This window comes from Erpetoichthys calabaricus, chromosome 5 (assembly GCF_900747795.2).
Source record: "Erpetoichthys calabaricus chromosome 5, fErpCal1.3, whole genome shotgun sequence".
NCBI lineage: Eukaryota > Metazoa > Chordata > Cladistia > Polypteriformes > Polypteridae > Erpetoichthys > Erpetoichthys calabaricus.
In genome coordinates, this window is record NC_041398.2 from 123,278,729 (window position 1) to 123,302,129 (window position 23,401).

Consider the following 23,401-nt stretch of genomic DNA (forward strand, 5'->3'; position numbering starts at 1 on the left):
GGTGTTAGAGTGCACTACCAATCCTTGATGTAACACATTTAGTCAAGCCCATCAACTGCCTTTCATGACACCATGTAATAATAAAATGGCACTGCACTTTTAGTTTTATCTTATACACTGCCTTGGAGTAAATGCATAAGAGTCAAATCTGTGCAATCTAAAGTGTCATCCATCAGCCACACATAGACATAAAGTTAAGTGATAACTTATGATGAACTGTATTGATATTGGTTGATTAATTTTCCTTGTCCAGACCTTACTCAGGTCCACCACCTTTGCCCTTTTTGGCTTTCTTGTAGAGAAGGCTAAGAAATATCAGAGCACTATTAAATATTTACTTTTTAAAATCTTATAATAAAATTAATAGTAACAGGAAGCTCAAAAATGTAACACTCTTCAATGGTGGTAAAAATAATATTCATACCAAATTATAAATAAATAATTTTTTAACTCAATATTTTGCATTTTTTTGTTATGTTTATTTACAGTATAAAGTTCCTTAAGGTTTACAAATTTCATGAAAAATATTTCATCATTTGTTATGGCTGTGTAAATCCTTATCTGTAATCAGTAAAACAATTTAATAGATGGGTAACATAATAGCAGAACATGTTATCTGTAAAAGGAAAGTTATTTATCACCCTCACACACTCTGCCACCAGAGGGGTTTGTAATTGATGAGCCCATGATATGCAAATGTCAAAAATTACAAGTTCCATTGTTCACTGCTTTTGTGTGTTTTTTTTATTTTCTTCAGCAATTATTAGTGCTTTTTAATATCTTGATTAATTGCTTTAAATTAGGATTGTGGATTGTAAATTATAGCTTGCTTCTAAGTGTTTTGGGTGATGAGCAAATACATGACATGTGCCAAATGCATATAATTCATTCATAAAAGCATCTTTTTACTTTTTTTCTGTGTTTCATGCATCTAAAATTTGTTATGTTTCCATTTATCAATCTGTTTCTAGACGTGTTTTTTCTGATTCATCATGCAGGAAAGGAGCACAAAAGCATATCCTGGCAACATTGAGCAGAAGACTGGAATCAACCCTGGAGGGAACACCAGTATGTTAAAAAGTATTATTAAATACTGTAGTTTATATTAAAATATGATGTAAATATACAATATTGATACATTTACTAATATTATTAATTTGTGTACACACTTTACACGTCACTTTATTAGCAAAATAATTTGTATGCATGATTTTGTTCAAAACTACCATACCAGTAAAAATGTAATTCACAGCAAAGGTTTAACCAATCGGAAAAAGCCCTTGGCTTTGATTAAGTGACAAAACCATCAGGAAAAGAGGCATTTGGGAGTAAATAGTACTGGCATTAAAAAAGCTATTTGCAAATGTTCCATTTAGAAAAGTCAGTCAGTCATTTCCCAACCCACTGTAACCTAACACAGGGTCACGGGGGTCTGCTGGAGCCAATCCCTGCCAGCACAGGGTGCAAGGCTGGAACACATCCTGGGCAGGGCGACAGCCAAACACACACACACCCACACACCAAGTACGCATTAGAAACAATTTATAATCGCCAATGCACCTAATCTGCAAGTCTTTGAACTATGGGAGGAAACTGAAGCACCCGTAGGAAACTAGAAAAGTCACATTGTGAAATAAAAATTGTCTTTAAAAATAAGGCCTTTTTTTAATAATAAAATATTGACATAGTACTTCATAATAATTATTGATGCATTTTTTTCACAATTGTTTAATTCATTTATATACATTGCTGTACTTTTGCAGGCAATTATTTATTTCATAATTGCCATTTTATTTATTTCATTTTTGCACAAATGGTATTCCAAACAAAACTGTATAACTAAAGCATATTTTAAAACAAAGCACTTTTTAATCTCCCATGACAAAAAAGTAATATATGTAGTTATAATTAAATTGTGCACATAGCCATTCTTGTCAGGTGCCATTGAATACTAATACATATTGCATAAAAATTCAGATTCATTTTCTTACACAATGGAATGTACAGGCAATTTAATGCTACTGTACATTTTCTTAAAACTATGTTGTAGCAATGAAGGAGTCAAAAAAGCATTGCAAAAAGTAAATGTAATATCCATCCATCCATCCATTTTCCAACCCGCTGAATCCGAACACAGGGTCACGGGGGTCTGCTGGAGCCAATCCCAGCCAACACAGGGCACAAGGCAGGAACCAATCCCGGGCAGGGTGCCAACCCACCGCAGGTGAACGTAATATTTATTGTAAAATCCTATAGTCTATGTATTTACATTACATTATGCTGGTGTTTTGGCTTGTTTATACTTTTGAAACATTGTGTGTAACAGATGCCTTTATGCAGTTTATGAAGGATTTTTGTGAAGTTTATCAGAGATGACATGATACAGAAAGTACAGTCTTTCTAGTTGTGATTGCGGTGACCAATAAACTGCCCCTAGAGTAGCAGCTAAAAGTTTACATTACATGTTAACTGTGTAGTATGGTTTTAATTGTGCTACTGCTCTTCATTCTGTATCACCCTTGTTAACAAATATTGCATACACACCTATTCCATCCATCCTTTAATTGGACCCACACAATCCTATTTCAGAATCATGAGGAGCTGAAACCTGTACCAAAAGCACCAAGTCCAAGGCAGCTGTCAGCACCTGACATGGCTCTGATCCACTGCAATGCACTACTCATCTGTAGGAATCAACACAAATTTTCAGTACACATTCCAGTATGATTCACTACAAAATAAATAAAAAACACACATGACTGTTAAAGCACTTGTTTCTCATTTTTATTTTTGTCTCAGTAACAAAATCATTTTATTTGAAAAACCTAAGTATAAAATGACTACTGCAAAACTAAAAGATATACTTTCCGGTATAAAATACATGAATAGTAATACTTATCCATTGATTTTCTTAACATGTTTAGTCCATTAGAGCAGGACTAGGAGGTGGTGTAAGATTTCAGTGTCTCGTGTCTGGAATCACCGGTCTTGTTTATTTTTGTTTTGTATTGTCTTTTATGTTTAATTTTTAATGAATAAAATGTCTCTGCTGCTCAGCAGTGTCTAGGCATTGGCTATGATCATGAAGCCTTGCTTCAGGTTATAGAGAAAGCAAGCTTTAATGTAATTTGATCCTAGAACAAGACACTCTACAAAGGGCTTCTAGAGTGTTTCTGCTATTAGCCTGGCCCTGTCTCGTAATTCTCCATACTTTTTCATTCAGCTTGGTTCTGAACATCACTAAATAAAAGAGAAAGAGAGATGCACCGTGATCAGAAGTTTGCAAAAGCATCTTTTTCTTCAGATTCCCAAGTGCTGCACTCCAGACTCAACTAAAATACATTTCAGGATTGTCTGTGAGCGCATGGTTGTTGCTGCTGCACTGAGGAGCATGGTTAACTGGATAAACTGCTTTGATGTTCAACATACACATCACATCTGCTGCAGTACGTATCTGTCTTAGCTACCCTCAATTTCTTAAATAGTCGGGTGTCTTAAAAACTGGTGAGTTATTTCTCCAGGATGTTTGTGCAGCTGCTCAGACAGTTAGATGGTTATTTAACAAGTTGATGTTTCCTTTCTTTTTAACTGAGGATACACTTATGTAAGAATGCTGATGCCCCCGCGACAAACAGCAAATAATGCAACTAACTAATTATCTGAGGCAGGAACGAACACTCATCCAACTGCAGTGCCCATTTTAGGTCAGTTGGGGGTCATTAATTAACCTAAACTGCCCACCTTTGGGATACGTAACATAGCCACAACTTCCACAGAAGACCCATACTGATGCAAGTAGTATATGTAGACTGCACACAGGCAGTTTCCAGACCAGAAATTGAATATGGCTTTGCATGGTTTTGAGATACAAGCTTTAAATCCTGTGTTATCATGCCAGCCGTAAAACATAAGCAATGCCATTTGAAATACCTTGACATTTCCGTTGAGGAATTTTTAAAATATGCAGACATGTATTCATTAATCTATCCATTTTATGAAGCTGCCTGTTCTATTACGGGGCTGCGAGGTAATGGAGCCTGTCCCAGTGGAACTGGGAGCAAATCTGGATAAGACAGCTGCGAATCACAATTTACCACACCTATACTTTTCTATAATGGGCCAATGTAGGTATCCAAACTGGGAATCAAAAACAGGTTCCTGGAGTGTACATTAACACATTCTACCTACTGCATCACTATTCTGCATCCAGATGATTTATAATAATAATAAATGTCAAAAATTACAAGTTCCATTGTTCACTGCTTTTGTGTGTTTTTTTTATTTTCTTCAGCAATTATTAGTGCTTTTTAATATCTTGATTAATTGCTTTAAATTAGGATTGTGGATTGTAAATTATAGCTTGCTTCTAAGTGTTTTGGGTGATGAGCAAATACATGACATGTGCCAAATGCATATAATTCATTCATAAAAGCATCTTTTTACTTTTTTTCTGTGTTTCATGCATCTAAAATTTGTTATGTTTCCATTTATCAATCTGTTTCTAGACGTGTTTTTTCTGATTCATCATGCAGGAAAGGAGCACAAAAGCATATCCTGGCAACATTGAGCAGAAGACTGGAATCAACCCTGGAGGGAACACCAGTATGTTAAAAAGTATTATTAAATACTGTAGTTTATATTAAAATATGATGTAAATATACAATATTGATACATTTACTAATATTATTAATTTGTGTACACACTTTACACGTCACTTTATTAGCAAAATAATTTGTATGCATGATTTTGTTCAAAACTACCATACCAGTAAAAATGTAATTCACAGCAAAGGTTTAACCAATCGGAAAAAGCCCTTGGCTTTGATTAAGTGACAAAACCATCAGGAAAAGAGGCATTTGGGAGTAAATAGTACTGGCATTAAAAAAGCTATTTGCAAATGTTCCATTTAGAAAAGTCAGTCAGTCATTTCCCAACCCACTGTAACCTAACACAGGGTCACGGGGGTCTGCTGGAGCCAATCCCTGCCAGCACAGGGTGCAAGGCTGGAACACATCCTGGGCAGGGCGACAGCCAAACACACACACACCCACACACCAAGTACGCATTAGAAACAATTTATAATCGCCAATGCACCTAATCTGCAAGTCTTTGAACTATGGGAGGAAACTGAAGCACCCGTAGGAAACTAGAAAAGTCACATTGTGAAATAAAAATTGTCTTTAAAAATAAGGCCTTTTTTTAATAATAAAATATTGACATAGTACTTCATAATAATTATTGATGCATTTTTTTCACAATTGTTTAATTCATTTATATACATTGCTGTACTTTTGCAGGCAATTATTTATTTCATAATTGCCATTTTATTTATTTCATTTTTGCACAAATGGTATTCCAAACAAAACTGTATAACTAAAGCATATTTTAAAACAAAGCACTTTTTAATCTCCCATGACAAAAAAGTAATATATGTAGTTATAATTAAATTGTGCACATAGCCATTCTTGTCAGGTGCCATTGAATACTAATACATATTGCATAAAAATTCAGATTCATTTTCTTACACAATGGAATGTACAGGCAATTTAATGCTACTGTACATTTTCTTAAAACTATGTTGTAGCAATGAAGGAGTCAAAAAAGCATTGCAAAAAGTAAATGTAATATCCATCCATCCATCCATTTTCCAACCCGCTGAATCCGAACACAGGGTCACGGGGGTCTGCTGGAGCCAATCCCAGCCAACACAGGGCACAAGGCAGGAACCAATCCCGGGCAGGGTGCCAACCCACCGCAGGTGAACGTAATATTTATTGTAAAATCCTATAGTCTATGTATTTACATTACATTATGCTGGTGTTTTGGCTTGTTTATACTTTTGAAACATTGTGTGTAACAGATGCCTTTATGCAGTTTATGAAGGATTTTTGTGAAGTTTATCAGAGATGACATGATACAGAAAGTACAGTCTTTCTAGTTGTGATTGCGGTGACCAATAAACTGCCCCTAGAGTAGCAGCTAAAAGTTTACATTACATGTTAACTGTGTAGTATGGTTTTAATTGTGCTACTGCTCTTCATTCTGTATCACCCTTGTTAACAAATATTGCATACACACCTATTCCATCCATCCTTTAATTGGACCCACACAATCCTATTTCAGAATCATGAGGAGCTGAAACCTGTACCAAAAGCACCAAGTCCAAGGCAGCTGTCAGCACCTGACATGGCTCTGATCCACTGCAATGCACTACTCATCTGTAGGAATCAACACAAATTTTCAGTACACATTCCAGTATGATTCACTACAAAATAAATAAAAAACACACATGACTGTTAAAGCACTTGTTTCTCATTTTTATTTTTGTCTCAGTAACAAAATCATTTTATTTGAAAAACCTAAGTATAAAATGACTACTGCAAAACTAAAAGATATACTTTCCGGTATAAAATACATGAATAGTAATACTTATCCATTGATTTTCTTAACATGTTTAGTCCATTAGAGCAGGACTAGGAGGTGGTGTAAGATTTCAGTGTCTCGTGTCTGGAATCACCGGTCTTGTTTATTTTTGTTTTGTATTGTCTTTTATGTTTAATTTTTAATGAATAAAATGTCTCTGCTGCTCAGCAGTGTCTAGGCATTGGCTATGATCATGAAGCCTTGCTTCAGGTTATAGAGAAAGCAAGCTTTAATGTAATTTGATCCTAGAACAAGACACTCTACAAAGGGCTTCTAGAGTGTTTCTGCTATTAGCCTGGCCCTGTCTCGTAATTCTCCATACTTTTTCATTCAGCTTGGTTCTGAACATCACTAAATAAAAGAGAAAGAGAGATGCACCGTGATCAGAAGTTTGCAAAAGCATCTTTTTCTTCAGATTCCCAAGTGCTGCACTCCAGACTCAACTAAAATACATTTCAGGATTGTCTGTGAGCGCATGGTTGTTGCTGCTGCACTGAGGAGCATGGTTAACTGGATAAACTGCTTTGATGTTCAACATACACATCACATCTGCTGCAGTACGTATCTGTCTTAGCTACCCTCAATTTCTTAAATAGTCGGGTGTCTTAAAAACTGGTGAGTTATTTCTCCAGGATGTTTGTGCAGCTGCTCAGACAGTTAGATGGTTATTTAACAAGTTGATGTTTCCTTTCTTTTTAACTGAGGATACACTTATGTAAGAATGCTGATGCCCCCGCGACAAACAGCAAATAATGCAACTAACTAATTATCTGAGGCAGGAACGAACACTCATCCAACTGCAGTGCCCATTTTAGGTCAGTTGGGGGTCATTAATTAACCTAAACTGCCCACCTTTGGGATACGTAACATAGCCACAACTTCCACAGAAGACCCATACTGATGCAAGTAGTATATGTAGACTGCACACAGGCAGTTTCCAGACCAGAAATTGAATATGGCTTTGCATGGTTTTGAGATACAAGCTTTAAATCCTGTGTTATCATGCCAGCCGTAAAACATAAGCAATGCCATTTGAAATACCTTGACATTTCCGTTGAGGAATTTTTAAAATATGCAGACATGTATTCATTAATCTATCCATTTTATGAAGCTGCCTGTTCTATTACGGGGCTGCGAGGTAATGGAGCCTGTCCCAGTGGAACTGGGAGCAAATCTGGATAAGACAGCTGCGAATCACAATTTACCACACCTATACTTTTCTATAATGGGCCAATGTAGGTATCCAAACTGGGAATCAAAAACAGGTTCCTGGAGTGTACATTAACACATTCTACCTACTGCATCACTATTCTGCATCCAGATGATTTATAATAATAATAAATGTTTCCTAATTATCATTGCTTTCCAGCAGTATTAACATGACCTATTTTTCATTATAAATATTTTAAAAACAAAATTAGGTCCCAAATATCGAAATGGTAGAGCTGAGTTATAATAAACAAATGGTAAAGTTTTAAATGGAAATAAAACCATTTAAGTAGCCTTTGGCACACTCTTCTCACTATGAACCTGTATTGAAAAGCCTGTAATGTAATTACAAAAGAGGGTTAGGAAGGCAGATTATGCATAAATGTCAGGGGAATAGAGAATTGTAAATTCTAAAGAACCTACTTATCATGGAGGAAGGCACGTACTAATAGGTACTTAATTAGCTATGCACTGAAGCATTTTTCCAGGTCACTGTTTTGAGAATATGTGCCACAGCATACCTTTGAGCATATACACATTGCTCACTGTTCTAATGAGACATATCACTTTTAATCTAAATTTGGTTAAAGCACTGTAAAGAATGGAGCAGACACCTAGAAAATTGCATAACAGTACAATTTAATATGTTTGCTTTGAGGAGTAGAATGCCATTAGTGCCCAGTAGTTGGTAATGTAAGTTAATAATCTGAAATTTGCAGTTCAATATGAATTTAAAAATATGTTTAACATTCTGCTTTCATACCCAAATATACTAGATGCATATGCGAAGTCAAAGCAAATATGTCTACACAAATGGAATAAAACAAAAATGCAGTATGCAGTAATGGAAATTTTACACCTAGCTGTTTCCTTCTAATCATTCATTAATCCAGTTAAGTTTGTTGCTTATGCAAACACTACCAATAGGAAAACTGTAGCAAAAAGACTAATAATAATTTTTGCTTAGTCAAAAAACTATTTGCCTAAAGAAATTCTTCCATATAATAACTTAAATAATTTCAATTCTTCATAATTTAACTCTTTGCTGCATTGCTGTGTACCATTAATGTTACAGAGTAAGCTTATTATTGCATAACTTTATTTTTTTAATGTACTTTATTTGTTAGGGCCATTCAAGAATTTTAAATAAGTCCCTGCTGGAATTACCTGATATGCATGCACAGCCTGCACGGTAAATAAGCATAAAGTGCAGTATTATACAAGAAAGAAAATTCATCCCTATGATATGAAAGTGGGGGAAAAGGATGCAGATAGAGCTGTTATATTCTACTTTTATTCATAGCCCTATTTTAAAGGCCTTATGCATAAGGATAAAGAACTGCCTGCACCCAAAACTTGATTTTGCACAATGACAAACACCTGCACATACCGCGTGCTGTCAGTCACAGAGTTTTTAACCTAAAAACATTGTGGTTCTTGCTTTACAGCCCCCAAATTTGCCAGATCTCACTCCTTGTGATATCTTTATATTCCCAAAATTAAAACTTAACACTAATGGAAACTAATGCAGCCCCAATGTAAGCTGCAAAAATAGACACAAAATTTTTTAACTTCTTCTTTTTCTTTTGGCTGCTCCCGTTATAGGTTGCCATAAACAGATCATCTTTTTCCAAATCTTCCTGTCCTCTGCATCTTGCTCTGTTACATCCACCACCTGCATATCTTCTCTCACAACATCCATAAACCTTCTCTTAGGCCTTCCTCTTTTCCTCTTACCTGGTAGCTCTATCCTTAGCATCCTTTTCCCAATATACCCAGCATCTCTCCTCTGCATATGCCCAAACTAACGCAACCTCACCTCTGTGACTTTGCCTCCAAACTGTCCAATTTAAGCTGACCCTCTAATGTACTCTTTCCTAATCATATCCATCCTCGTAACACCCAATGCAAATCTTAGCATCTTTAACTCTGCCACCTCCAGATCTGTCTCCTATTTTTTGGTCATTGCCACTTTCTCCAACCCATATAACGTAGCTGGTCTCACTACCATCCTATAGACCTTCCCTTTCGCTCTTGCTGATACCTCTCTGTCACAAACTACTCTTGACACTCTTCTCAAACCATTCCACCCTGCCTGCACTCCTGTCTAATCTCATCTGTCAACCTGTCCATCACCATTGCAAATAAGAAAGGGTACAGAGCTGATCTCTGTTGTAATCCCACCTCCAACTTGAATGCATCCGTCACTCCTACTGCAGACCTCATCATTGTCACACTTCCCTCATACATATCCTGTACAACTCTTACCTACTTTTCTGCCACTCCCAACTTCCTCATACAATACCACAACTCCTCTCGAGGCACCCTGTCATATGCTTTTTCCAGGTCCATAAAGACGCAATGCAACTCCTTCTGGTCTTCTCTATACTTCTCCATCAATACCCTCAGAGCAAACATCGCATATGTGGTGCTCTTTCCTGGCATGAAACCATACTGCTGCTCACTAATCATCACCTCACTTCTTAACCTGGCTTCCACTATTCTTTCCCATAAATTTATGCTGTGGCTGATCAATTATATCCCCCTGTAGTTATTACAGCTCTGAACATCCCCCTTAATTCTTAAAAATTGGTACCAGTACACCTCTTCTCCACTCCTCAGGCATCCTCTCATTTTCCAAGATTCCATTAAACAATCTGGTTAAAAACTCCACTGCCATCTCTCCTAAACACCTCCATGCTTCCACAGTTATGTCATCTGGACCATCGGTGTTTCCATTATTCATCTTTTTCACAGCTGTCCATACTTCCTCAAGACAAGATATTTTAACATGTATAAAAAATATGCAACTTTACAGCACAATTTTTTGTGGCAATCTACTTCAATGATTCTGAAGAAATAACTTCAACTTCGAAAATCTGATAATGACCCCATAAACCAATACAAGCTTGTAAATCTTCATGTCTTTCAAACCATCTTCAATATTTTAAGTGTAGTTTTGTTTGTTTTGCAGGGCACTTTGTTTCTATCGGTTTTATTTGTCTGTGGTCACATTCTGTATCTGTTTACTGAGGTGAGATGCACCATCTGGTAGTTTTCTAGATTTTTAATACACCATCATAATGTGTTCATTTATATTGTAGTAGTTGGGCAAATTGATTCACCATTGAAAAAGGGCATGCCTGTTCTCTAGTACTACCAGATTTTTACTGCTTCATATTGTTCAAGCTACTGTGGAACAAGTGAGCTTTGCTCTTTATTTGGCAAGAATGTCTGATGTATTCAATTAACAAAAAGATCAAAACAAAAAAAGACAAATAAAGAAACCTTTTAGAAAGCAGAAGTGACTAAAAAATTTAGTTATGAGTTGAGCCATGCCAGTCAAACATCCTGATATATATCATATCACAGTACATAAGTACAGAGCAATACAAATAAGTTCATATTTGGTAATATGCTTAACACCTCAGGGAATATTTGATTCTCAAAAAAAGAAACCAGTTATACTGGGAACACTGATGTAAAAGAAACACAATTAAAATTATTAATTTTATTCATTGTATATTTTCCTGAAAGCCAGAAAAAAATGTCAAAACACTCTACAAATAGTCTTACCGAGAGGTCAAAGTACAATTCTTTGTAACCGTGAGTCTACGGTGAATGGGATATAGCACCTTGCACAATTGTAATTTTTAACAAAACAAAACAGGTTTCAGTCAGCTTCCAAACTACATGATTTGTTGTTTTGTTATTGAAAGGCCTTTGGGGACACCTCTTCACAAAACATATACAGTACCTTCTCTTACTTTGGAAATTATTTTTAATGTGGATCTACAGTGTAATGTCTAAACTCTGTTGATACTTTAACTTGCCTACATACACTTGCCAACTTTTAGGGATGTACAGTTCACAGATGCAATGCAATTGCACCCAGGACTACCATCCACTACCTTTTTTGTCAGCAGCTCCTTCAGATTTTACATAGATATGACTGTTCCTGTAGCTTCCATATTGGGAATGTTTTCTTGCTCTCACCCCTGAATGACCTAGCTGACAAAAGAACTTGGTTCCTAGTCCCTAGCAGTAGAATAGAACAAATATACAAGCAAGGAAGCTAGCTTTCATAAATTTTAATCTTTAAGCATTATGCCATAAACAAAAACAAAATAAAGTGTGGCAATGCACAAAATACAAACTGGTAGTGCTAGATGTCCAGTCTTTCCAAGTAGCTCTTTACCTGCACTACCGTAAGCATTGGAACTAATGCACAGCATTCTCAGTTTGATTTCCCTTTCTTCTCTCTGATCAGCTCTTTTACTGACCTTATAAAGCTATTCTGCGATGAGATTATCCTATATCCAAGTCAACTTTACCTATTAAAATGATGTCTCCTGACTACAAAAGGGCTTTTAGAGTTCATAAACTACATTTACATTATTTTTTTTTTTTGCTTAACTGATGCTTTTTATTCAAGCATCTTACAAAGGAAGCACAACATAAATGAGTAACATCAGTTCTAGAGACTGTTTTGAAGAGGTTTAGCAGGAGAGGTTGCAAAAGTTGATGACCATAAGTGAAAAGCTATAAGGCTAACATACCAAAAAGTGATAATTTAAAAATATGACAGATATCTACAGAGCAAAAAAAATTAACATTTTGGCTGGTGTCCAAAGAACAGCAGGGATTTCAGTTTCTTCAATTGCTTCTTAAACACATTGAGGGGGTTAGCAATTTAGAAAGAGGTGGGCATCTTATTTCACCAACTAGGTGCTACAAATGAACATTTTGGATCCTCTGTAGTTACTTGATGGCTCATGTTGATCCTCCTGCTAGTTGTGAGTTGCAGTAATCCAGACATGAAAAGACCAAAGTTTGGACCAGAAGGTCAGATAAGGTCAATGTGAATCAGCAAAAATGAGAGACAACTGAAATGTGGTCAGAGAAAGATGACTGCTCATCATCAGCACCCCAAGGTTACGTACTTACTTAGCAGGTGTTAGAGACAATGAGTCAAGCTGTACAGAGAAGGGAAGTTTACCAAACTGGCCAGCCATGATAACTAGAAGCTCCATCTTTGCAAGGATGAGCTATAGATGGTGGTCCTTCATCAAGGCTGAACTATCAGTAAGACAAGCAGAGACTCAAACCAATACATTATTTTCCTCAGGAGGGAATGACAGGTATAGCTGTGTATCATCATCTTAGCACTAATATGAGAGACAATGGGATTGGATGATGGGGCCCAGTAAGGTGATGTAGGGAGAGAAGAATAGATAACCCAGCACTGATCCTTGCTACACTCCTGTATATGTCTGATGCACCCTCGAAATCTCTCCACAGCAGGACACACAGTGGGATCTGCCCAAGATGTTGGACTCAAACTATCAAACTAAGGTCAGAGAGGGTGGTAAGACGTATCTCATGGTTGACTGTGCAGAGGAACGATCTTGAAGGATCAGGACTGATGACATGTTGGTAGCTCTAGCTAACCATAGCTGGTTGGCTACAGTCAGTAGAGTTGTCTCAGTAGAGGTAGTTCCTTTTGAAGCCTGACATGACCTACTTTAGATCTATTTGGTAAACTAAGCTTGTTTTCTTTAATTTGATGCAGATGACTTAATTGGGTCCTGCCCTAATTATTCACCTATTGAATTGCCCACTTTTAAATCATCTGGGTTTGTGGGTGTGGTGCAAGTATAAAAAAAGAAGCTTGTTTGGGTTTTAGGAGAGAGAGAGTGTGAAAGGTAAAGGATTTGGGTTTAACAGTGCAGGTATGGAGAGTTAGGGCTGGATTGTTCTGGATTTTGGTTTCTTTTTTATTTTTGCCTGTTAAGAAATGTAACTGCTGTAAGCTCACCTGTCAGGTGATAAATGTGGATAGAGTATCTAGCTGCATAAACTTTGTTTAGCTAGATAGCGAAGTCAGTGTTGTCCTCCTGCCTGACTTCTGTTTTGTTCGAAACTGTCTCCATATCTTGTGATTTTTTTTTGGAGTCTGTTTTTATTTAGCTGGCTTAGTTATTTTCTGTGTTTTGTCTCTCTCTCTCACTTGTGTGCGGCCTATTTATATACCCCTAGGCCTTTGATAGGCCATAACAAAGCCGTACCGGCTGTTACCGAACAATTTGTTCTGTATGATGAAATAAGAGACTTAGTTAAATACAGTGTGTTGAAGTGTTTTGGAAAGAAAGGAAAAGAGAGAGGCCAGCCTGTAATTGTTAATTTGAGGTGGATCAAGTGTTGTTTTTTTGGTGAGCAGGATTATGTGAGCATGTTTGAACAACATAGGTAAGGTACCTGCGCAGAGTGATGTGTTTAATGAGGGTTGTAATTGCACACGTAAGTATGTGTGAAGGGATGGCATCAGTTGGACAGTTAGTGGGGTGATTGGAGAGGAGGACAGTTGCAGAGAATGTGGAGAATGTTGGGTGAAGGCATAATGGCTAACAGTGATGATGAGAACTGACTACTGATGGCAGCTAGCCATTTCTGGAAAAAGATACTAAAGTAAACAATAATTAGGGAGGTTGAAGGGAGTGGTGGAGGAGGGTTTAAATGGAAGTTGAAAACGGAGAACAGAGAGCATGTGTCAGTAGTACTATTAATCCTGTTCTGATAGAAACTTACCCTAGTACGTTGGTAGTGGCAGAAATCCTGAGCTGTCCTAAGCTCAATCTGTTGACACCTAATTGCTTCAGAAAGCCAGTGGCAGGAGGCCTGGAAGATAGAGGACAGATATTGTCAAGGCCGGAGGATAGAGCTGAGGATAGAGTATCTGTGCCAGCATTGATTGAGGTGGTTAGGAGGAGGGAGAGCAGAGGATACTGAGGATGAAATACTGATGAGAGACAGGGAGTGGAGGTGATGGTGGAAGGATGTAGTGGAAGAAGTAGAAGAGTGAGAAGGGGGAAGAAGCAGAGAGAACTCAGTTAAAGCAGTCAGATATGTGTGGGGAAGTGACAGTTGCATTTAGGGGAGTGTAGTTGCATTAACTAGCTTACCAAACTAACTTAGGCTTCTGCTAAAAAAGTCAGGAGGCTATAGTGTCGCTTGCATGTGTAAGTTAGAAATGAGGGTTATAAGACACACTCTTCTGCCACCGTAAATTGCGCTTTGTGGTCACTGCATTTGCTTATTTTTTACAGTTGACATCCCACAGTAGCATTTCTAAACTTCTAGACTTACAATGTCACCAATTTTTTTACACTTTTCTACTTATGCTAATTATAAAAATAATTAGGTAATTTGTAATCAATAAATAAAAGCATAAACAGACATGAGGGCGGCACGGTGGCACAGTGGGTAGCGCTGCTGCCTCGCAGTTGGGAGATCTGGGGACCTGGGTTCACTTCCCGGGTCCTCCCTGCGTGGAGTTTGCATGTTCTCCCTGTGTCTGCGTCGGTGCCCTCTGGGCGCTCCGGTTTCCTCCCACAGTCCAAAGACATGCAGGTTAGGTGGATTGGCGATTCTAAATTGGCCCTAGTGTGTGCTTGGTGTGTTTGTGTGTGTCCTGCGGTGGGTTGGCACCCTGCCCGGGATTGGTTCCTGCCTTGTGCCCTGTGTTGGCTGGGATTGGCTCCAGCAGACCCCCGTGACCCTGTGTTCGGATTCAGCAGGTTGGAAAATGGATGGATGGATAAACAGACATGATACATTTTAGAGTGGTTACGCAACATAACAAGCTGTTTGAATAAATTACCTTTAAAAGGTACACTTTATAAATGTTACAAGAAAACTTTGCTCTGTCCAGAACAGTTGTACACATTCCAAACAGGTTTAGCACTTTCCTCCAACATCTGAAGAAAAGTAGGTCATAAAAACGGTGTACGACTCTAACAAATATTTGTAAATATTTACTAAAGTTAATGGTTGGCTCAAAATACAGATCATTCCATGTGTATATTTGTAATAAATATCGTGCAAAGCCAAATATTCTAGCCCAGAAATGTGCCTTACCACTTTGTCACAGCAGTTACTAAACGGAGTGGGATTACACACAGAATCAGAAAATGCAAGTGGCCAATAAACGTATGTGCAAGCTTGTTGTTTTTAGCTGTATTTCATCTTTGACAATTGCTGAATGATGCAACTGGAAGAATGAACAATTTAATACTGTCTGCATAAATGTTAATTTCAAGAAAAGACTCAATGTTGAGCTGCATTGTCCAGTCTTTAGCATATATAGTATCTCCAGTTATGACATTTTTCTATTATTTTCTGAAGTGAACAATAAAACTCAAACCCTCAGGCCTTGCAAAACATACCATCACTCACAAAGATTAGTGTGGCCAGTGACTCTGTCGTTCCATAAAAGATGGTTATGTTTGCAGAAATTGCTGAGTAGCACAAGTTTCAAAATAACGCTAATCAAAAATCAGAAAGTTTTAACAGATGACAGTCGATCAATCAGACTAACCTCTAAACTGTGAAAAACATAAATTACAAGTAGTTAAGGCAGAAGTTCAAAACTTTAAACTTTATAAATTTCCTTTTTAACGGCAAGATTATTTTGTTTATTTTTGAATTTAAAATATATAACAGCCCCCAAACCTTAAATATTATGGCACTCACTATGCTACCAGCTAATGCATGTTCAAAATCCACGAGCCAAAGGGAAAGAAACCTAAAAAAAAACAAATTCAGTGTTAAGAAAGGAATGATGCCATAAAGAATGTGAAAAGAAAAATGTTAAAATATAAAAATATTAAATTAAAATTAATTTAAAGAAAACAAAAAAGGGGAAAAAGTACTAAAAATTCATTCTAAACTTTTGAAACTGGAGCCTATCCCAGCAAGCACAACGCACAAACAGGAAATATCCCAGGATGCCAGTCTTTTGCAGGGTGAACACACACGGGCCAATTTAGCAATGCGTGTCCTTGAACTATGGGAGGAACCCCATGTGGACAGAGGAAGGACATGCAAACTCCTCACTGGGAGCACCAAGACGTATTGCAAGATGTGTTGCACCACTACCACTGTGCTGCCCACCTGCTTTCCTTAAAAACATTATTAAATTGTGGTACTGAGTACTGATAGCTATAGCTATATTTTCTTCATTGGAGATGCATTTTATCTTTTTTTTCTGCCTGAGCTGTGTAACACACAAAGTTCTTGTTCTTTGCCATTGTTCTTTATTTCTGCCAACAGTTCTATATACTGTAGATAATGCTAATGTCAGCAAGGCTTTATTCCAAAATCATAAAAGCACTAATTAAAAATTACGCCATGATGCTGACGTTAGCAGGGCTTTATTCCAAAATCATAATTGCAGATAATTAAAAATTACGCCACAAGTAGAAGTAATGATGCAATAAAGCTAAATAGCTATGTATACCAGTGTGTGTCAACTAAACTCATCTTTTAAAAAATTGAAACATTAGCTAATTTCAAGAGAGATTCCAGGACTTTCCAGAGTCTAAGGACTGGTTTCATCTCTGAGATTGTTTTACATAACACTATGAAAAAACACTTCTAATTGTGTTACAAATATATTGACATGGAGTGTAACTGCATAAACAGAACTACAAGTACCATTGTCATATGACAACAGACCATTACTAAGGTGGGATCTGTGACTCAGTATTGTCATTACTCGAGCATGACTACAAATCGAACTCTTAGCTAGGATTAGGGAGAGCCAGCTCATTACACATGAGACCTTGTTTCACCTTAGTGCAGGGAAGCAACAAGGTGTTTTGAAATGGGTATGCAAAATTTGTTTTCTGGGCCGATGGCAATTTACTTTAGTCAGCATTATAGTTTCCTTCCATCCCTAATCCAGATAGAGTGATGTACTTTAGTCCACCACAACCTTTTGGGGGATATTTTGTGGAGGGTGTTAGGTCCTTGAAAAAGAACTACTTTATTTTAGTCTGCCCTATTATGGGCCCCACTGCAACCCATCCTTTACAGCCCACCCCATTTGCGCCTCTACCTCAGTGTATAAGGTTGTCCTAGGATGCACGTTGAGATTGTTTAATCTCAAGAATAAAGCTAGAGCAAGAAAGACTAGGAAGTTGTCCAGTTTTCTATATTTCAATGAAAGCTCCAATACTGAATAAAGCTTGAGTATGGTTCCTCAAGTGCCAGAATAAAATTCTTTCTGCTCAGTTCTCTTCTGTGATGTATCACCTTGAGCACATTCTCTCCCTCAGTCCTTTCATTTTGGAGGTGTCAACAATACGGGCAAAGGTGCCAGTCATCTGCCACTATATATATATAATATATATTGTCTTATGAATAGACAGGAGCCATAAAAAGTTTTGGGGCAGCCGCCGTATATTATTTCCTGGTTGCAAAATTGGATTAAATGGTATACAGTTGTGTGCAAAGATGGCAGCTCTAAGGGATGGTAGAGGAAGTGGTGTCATCAGGGCTGGAACCGGAAGTGATGTCATCAAGGCCAGGTGGGATTTCCCATAAGTGGTCTGCAGTGGAAAGAGAGGAAAGATTAGTGAGCATTATTATTATTATTAGTGCACCTTACCACCCTGGTCTGGTGTGGAATTATTCTCATTTGAGCCTTTTAGCTACCTCCCATTTGCACCTGTGTGATTATACATATAGATAGACACCTACCCAATGGTGCTGCAAGCTGAAATGCAACTGAATAGTCTGTTGAGTGTTGCTTGTAAATTGCCGAGGCAACCGCAGGTTTGCAGCGCCACTGAGGCAACTATAAGTTCACAGTTTCCCTGCATAACATGACTGTCGTCTGATGGGTGAATATTATAACCCAGCCACTGACCTGGCACTGTCCCTGCTTGTTTGCTGTGTCTGTATGTATTGAAGTGGTAGCTCTCATTTGAAAAAATACCCTGACTGTTCCAAGTTTTGATTGAAATAAATAAAGTTGGTTTTCTTGAAGCTTTTGGACTTCTCTCGGGTGCAGGACAGTGATTCAGGCATCACTATATTATATATATATATATATATATATTATATATTATATATTATATATTATATATATATATATATGTATGTATATACATATATATATATATATATATATATATATGTATATACATATATATATATATATATATATATATATATATATATATATATATGTATATACATATATACAGTGCACACCCTAAAGTTCACCTTTCTAGTTTGGGAGAATATTGGCCCAGTTCATTAATATCCACTTTTTTCATTAACTGATGCTGTAAAAGATGCCTCAGATCCAAAAAGGTGACATGTTCTCATATAAGGACCAATTTGTTCCTAATACTATGGTTCTTAGTTTCTACTAGGGCAATGAAAACCATATTGCTTGGTAAACAATTTGCTTTTTCATTTCATTTGTGTGTCATAGGCATTACAGTTAGCCTTGAAAGTAACTTTATATTAATTCTATGGGACTAAATATGATCATTAGCATTAGAGCACCTAGAGTATGTTCTGTTAAGCATTTGCCACTGCAAAAATATTCTTATAGTTGTGCAGTGTATTCTTTCTTTGCTCTTACTGCTGGAGTTTTAAACATTCAGTAGAGACCTCCTATGAGTCCCTCTCAGCATTTAATAGGCACCTGCCAAAGGAGTATTTTTATACTGAAAAATTAGGCTGTATTTGAATTTACAGAAACAAAAATTAGATCGTTTTACCAAAATAATATATGTCAAAGCTTCGGTAATTTTTTAATAAAACATCAATGTAATTTCAGATTTATAGTTGTAACATGGATATCCTTTCAAAATATTTAACTTCCTAGAATTTTACATCTCACTTATTCGAGCAAAGTCTGTTATCAAAATTATTCACAATTAGGTATCCTGTTGTTTCATGCCCTTTCAAAGGTCTGTATTGTATATTGGCAAAGAGAGAGATTCTTTTAATATTTTTTTGTGTGTGTAATTCACAAATAGCACATTTTTGGAGAAGCAATTTGTCAAATTTCTATTAAAAAGAATGTTTTAGGGCAACCCGCAATACAAGAAGGAAGCCTCATTCCAAAAATGTGAGTGTTAGGCTGCCTGGCATTCTTGAATTCAGCCAATGAGTGTGCACAGGTGTGTATGATACTGCCATGCAATGGAATGACATCTTATTCTGTGCTATTTGGCCCAATTAGTTTTCTGGATAAGTCAATCCAAGCAGGTTTAAGATAATCGATGGATGCTTAAGTGCCAGCTAAATAATTTAGAAACAAAAATATAACATCTAACCCACTTAATACAGTTAAAGATCACAGGTCCAAAGTCTATTTTGGCAGCAGTAAGAATAAGGTAGGAAATGGCCCTGGACTGGGCACCATTTATCACAGGGCCCAGTGACACACATACTCAAAATCACACTCAAAGTGGATCCAATTTGGAATTGCCAAGCAACCGGACCAGCATGTCTTTTAAGATAACTAGAGAAAAATCCTACACACTGACAACATTCCGGTGCTGGATTCAAACCTTACTTTTTTGTCCTTATATTGTTTGTTGAAGTCACTTGATCCATTACAAAACACAGTGTGTCGAAGACTGTCCTGGAAGCATCAGGTAAACAACAGAAACCAGCCATATTTCCACTGCAATGTGAACTGATGACCACATTCATACTTCCATACATTGGGCTAAATTTCTTTGTAATATTAACAATCACACCCTGGCTCTGTATCTGTGAGACTACAATACCTTGGTGCCATCCTGCATGCACTTTTACAAAAAAATAAATATACTGTTTTTTATGTAATGCTGCACAGACTGTCACACTAAAAGACTCAAACCATATTGATGGTAAATCAAGTACAAGTTTAGAAAATGATTATCACGTAGGAAAATGACTATCATGTAGGATATATCAACAACTTGGAGACAAAACTCAACAGTTCATGGTATGAATTCTAGAAGCCCTGGTTGTGACATCAATTAGACAAGGAGACAGTGCTGTGTAGTGTCTAAAGCGATGATTTTAAATTGCAAAACTGTCTATAGAAACCACACTGATGACTCATTGTGTTTCCCTGAGTAAGCAAATTATCCAAGTATATTCATATATAGGATACACTGGGATAAGCTTTTAAGTGTGGAGACAGTCGAGGAGCAGTGGAACAGGTTTAAAAATGTTTTACATGTAATGCAGGACAGATACATACCTAAATTTGGAATTAATAGGAAACTAAAAAAAACCCCACGGTGGATTAATAAAGATTTAAAAAAGAAGTTGCAAAGAAAAAAACTGCTTTATAAGGCATATAAGACTAATGACTGCAAAGTGAATCGTAGAGTATATGAGAACATGAGGGCAACCATTAAGAAGGATATCAGGGAGGCTAAAAGACAGTTGGAGAGGAATATAGCAGATAAGGTGAAAGACGACCCTAAGAGATTCTTTCAGTATTTTAGTAGTAAAAGAGCAGTCAAGGAGGAGGTGAAGTGCATCAGGAATAGTAAAGGGGAATTAAAAGATACAGACAGTGAAATAGCGGATGCCCTAAACTTAAATTTTTCTGAGGTGTTTACAACTGAGCAAGTGGATAACCTCCCAGAGGTAACAGAGACTACTAAGGATGTACTAAGGGATTTGGAAATTGTAGATGGAGAAGTGCTGCTTAGATTAAATAAGCTGAAATCAAACAAATCACCAGGACCAGATAATATTTACCCTCGAGTTCTTAAGGAGGCTAGTGAGTACATATATAAACCCTTCACACATATTTTTAGGAAGTCACTGCACACTGGAGAGATTCAGAAGGACTGGAAAAAGGCAAATATCATCCCATTATATAAAAAGGGTGACAGGGCAGATCCAAGCAACTATAGGCCAGTAAGCTTAACATGCATCACAAGAAAATTAATGGAAGGAATTATTAAGGATACGATTGAGCAACACCTGTCAAGGACAGGAGTTATTCTGAACAGTCAGCATGGGTTCAGAAGAGGGAGGTCGTGTTTTACTAACATGCTGGAATTCTATGAGGAGGCAACAAAAGGATCCGATCAAAGTGGATCACATGATATTATTTATCTGGACTTTCAGAAAGCATTTGATAAGGTGCCACATGAGAGGTTGGGCATCAAATTAAAAGAAGTGGGAGTTCAGGGTGATGTTTTTAGATGGGTGCAGAATTGGCTCAGACACAGGAAGCAGAGGATGATGGTGCGAGGAACCTCATCAGAACTGGCCGATGTTAAGAGTGGTGATCCACAGGGGTCAGTGCTAGGGCCGCTGCTATTTTTAATATATATAAATGATTTAGATAGGAATATAAGTAACAAGCTGGTTAAGTTTGCAGATGATACCAAGATAGGTGGATTAGCAGATAATCTGGAATCCGTAATATCATTACAGAAGGACTTGGATAGCATACAGGCTTAGTCACATTTGTGGCAGATGAAATTTAATGTCAGTAAATGTAAAGTATTACACATAGGAAGTAAAAATGTTAGGTTTGAATACATAATGGGCAGTCGGAAAATCAAGAGTACACCTTATGAGAAGGATTTAGGAGTCATAGTGGACTCTAAGCTACCAACAGTGTTCAGAAGCCCTTAAGAAGGCTAACAGAATGTTAGGTTATATAGCACGATGTGTGGAGTACAAGTCCAAGGAGGTTATGCTCAACCTTTATAATGCACTGGTGAGGCCACATCTTGAGTACTGTGTGCAGTTTTGGTCTCCACACTACAAAAAGGACATAGTAGCACTAGAAAAGGTCCAGAGAAGAGTGACTAGGCTGATTCCAGGGCTACAGGGGTTGAATTATGAGGAAAGATTAAAAGAGCTGAGCCTTTACAGTTTAAGCAAAAGAAGATTAAGAGGTGACATGATTGAAGTGTTTAAAATTATGAAGGGAATTAGTACAGTGGATCGAGACTATTATTTTAAAATAAGTTCATCAAGAACACGGGGACACAGCTGGAAACTTGTTAAGGGAAAATTTCGTAGAAACATTAGTAAGTTTTTCTTTACTCAAAGAACGATAGACACTTGGAATAAGCTACCAAGTAGTGTGGTAGACTGTAAGACTTTGGGGACTTTCAAAACTCGACTTGATGTTTTTTGGAATTAGTGGATAGGACTGGCGAGCTTTGTTGGGCTGAATGGCCTGTTCTCGTCTAGAGTGTTCTAATGTTCTAATGTTTAATGTCCATATATTTGATCTCTTTTCGCTTTTACCTTTTCGTCAATATTGCATTAAATTTTGATTCTGTGTTTGGAATTACATTGTGACAATGCAACGTATAACTGCCCGTGACTGAATATCGTTTCTTTCTCTCTACACGAACTGTGTCTGACAATAGCATTTACACAAATGAGAAATGATTGAACCGTGTAAGTGGTTGTAAATGTTTTAGATGTGGGCAGGACTTTTCCAAATCTCTTTGCATAAAGTCTCGTCTTGTGAGGCTTGAAATTTTCTCTCTCAGGATTTCACTTTCACCAAACAACCAGTCTTTTAATTCTCGCAGATACACCTCTTCATTTTAAATTCAACTTAAAGTTTAAATCCGAACAATATATTCGATCTCTTTTCACTGTTCCATTAATTCATCAAGTAATAATTTCTGTTTGTTTGCGCTAATGCGATCTTTACTATCATTTTTTTGAGACTTTAGAATTTTCGTAATTCCATTATCTCTAACCTGCTCTGCATGTGTATCGGACTAACATTTTTTAATTCTTTACGACATTCTACTTTGTCATCTACTCTTTGTCTTTTATTTCCGGCCCCGAGGATGGTAAAATCTCTTGGCACAAAGTCGAGTCTCACGGGACATGAAAGATCACTTCTCGTCGCAGGATAAAAAGTCTCATCTCCCAAGATTTTTTATTATAATAGAGAGAGAATAGAAACTTTAGAGTC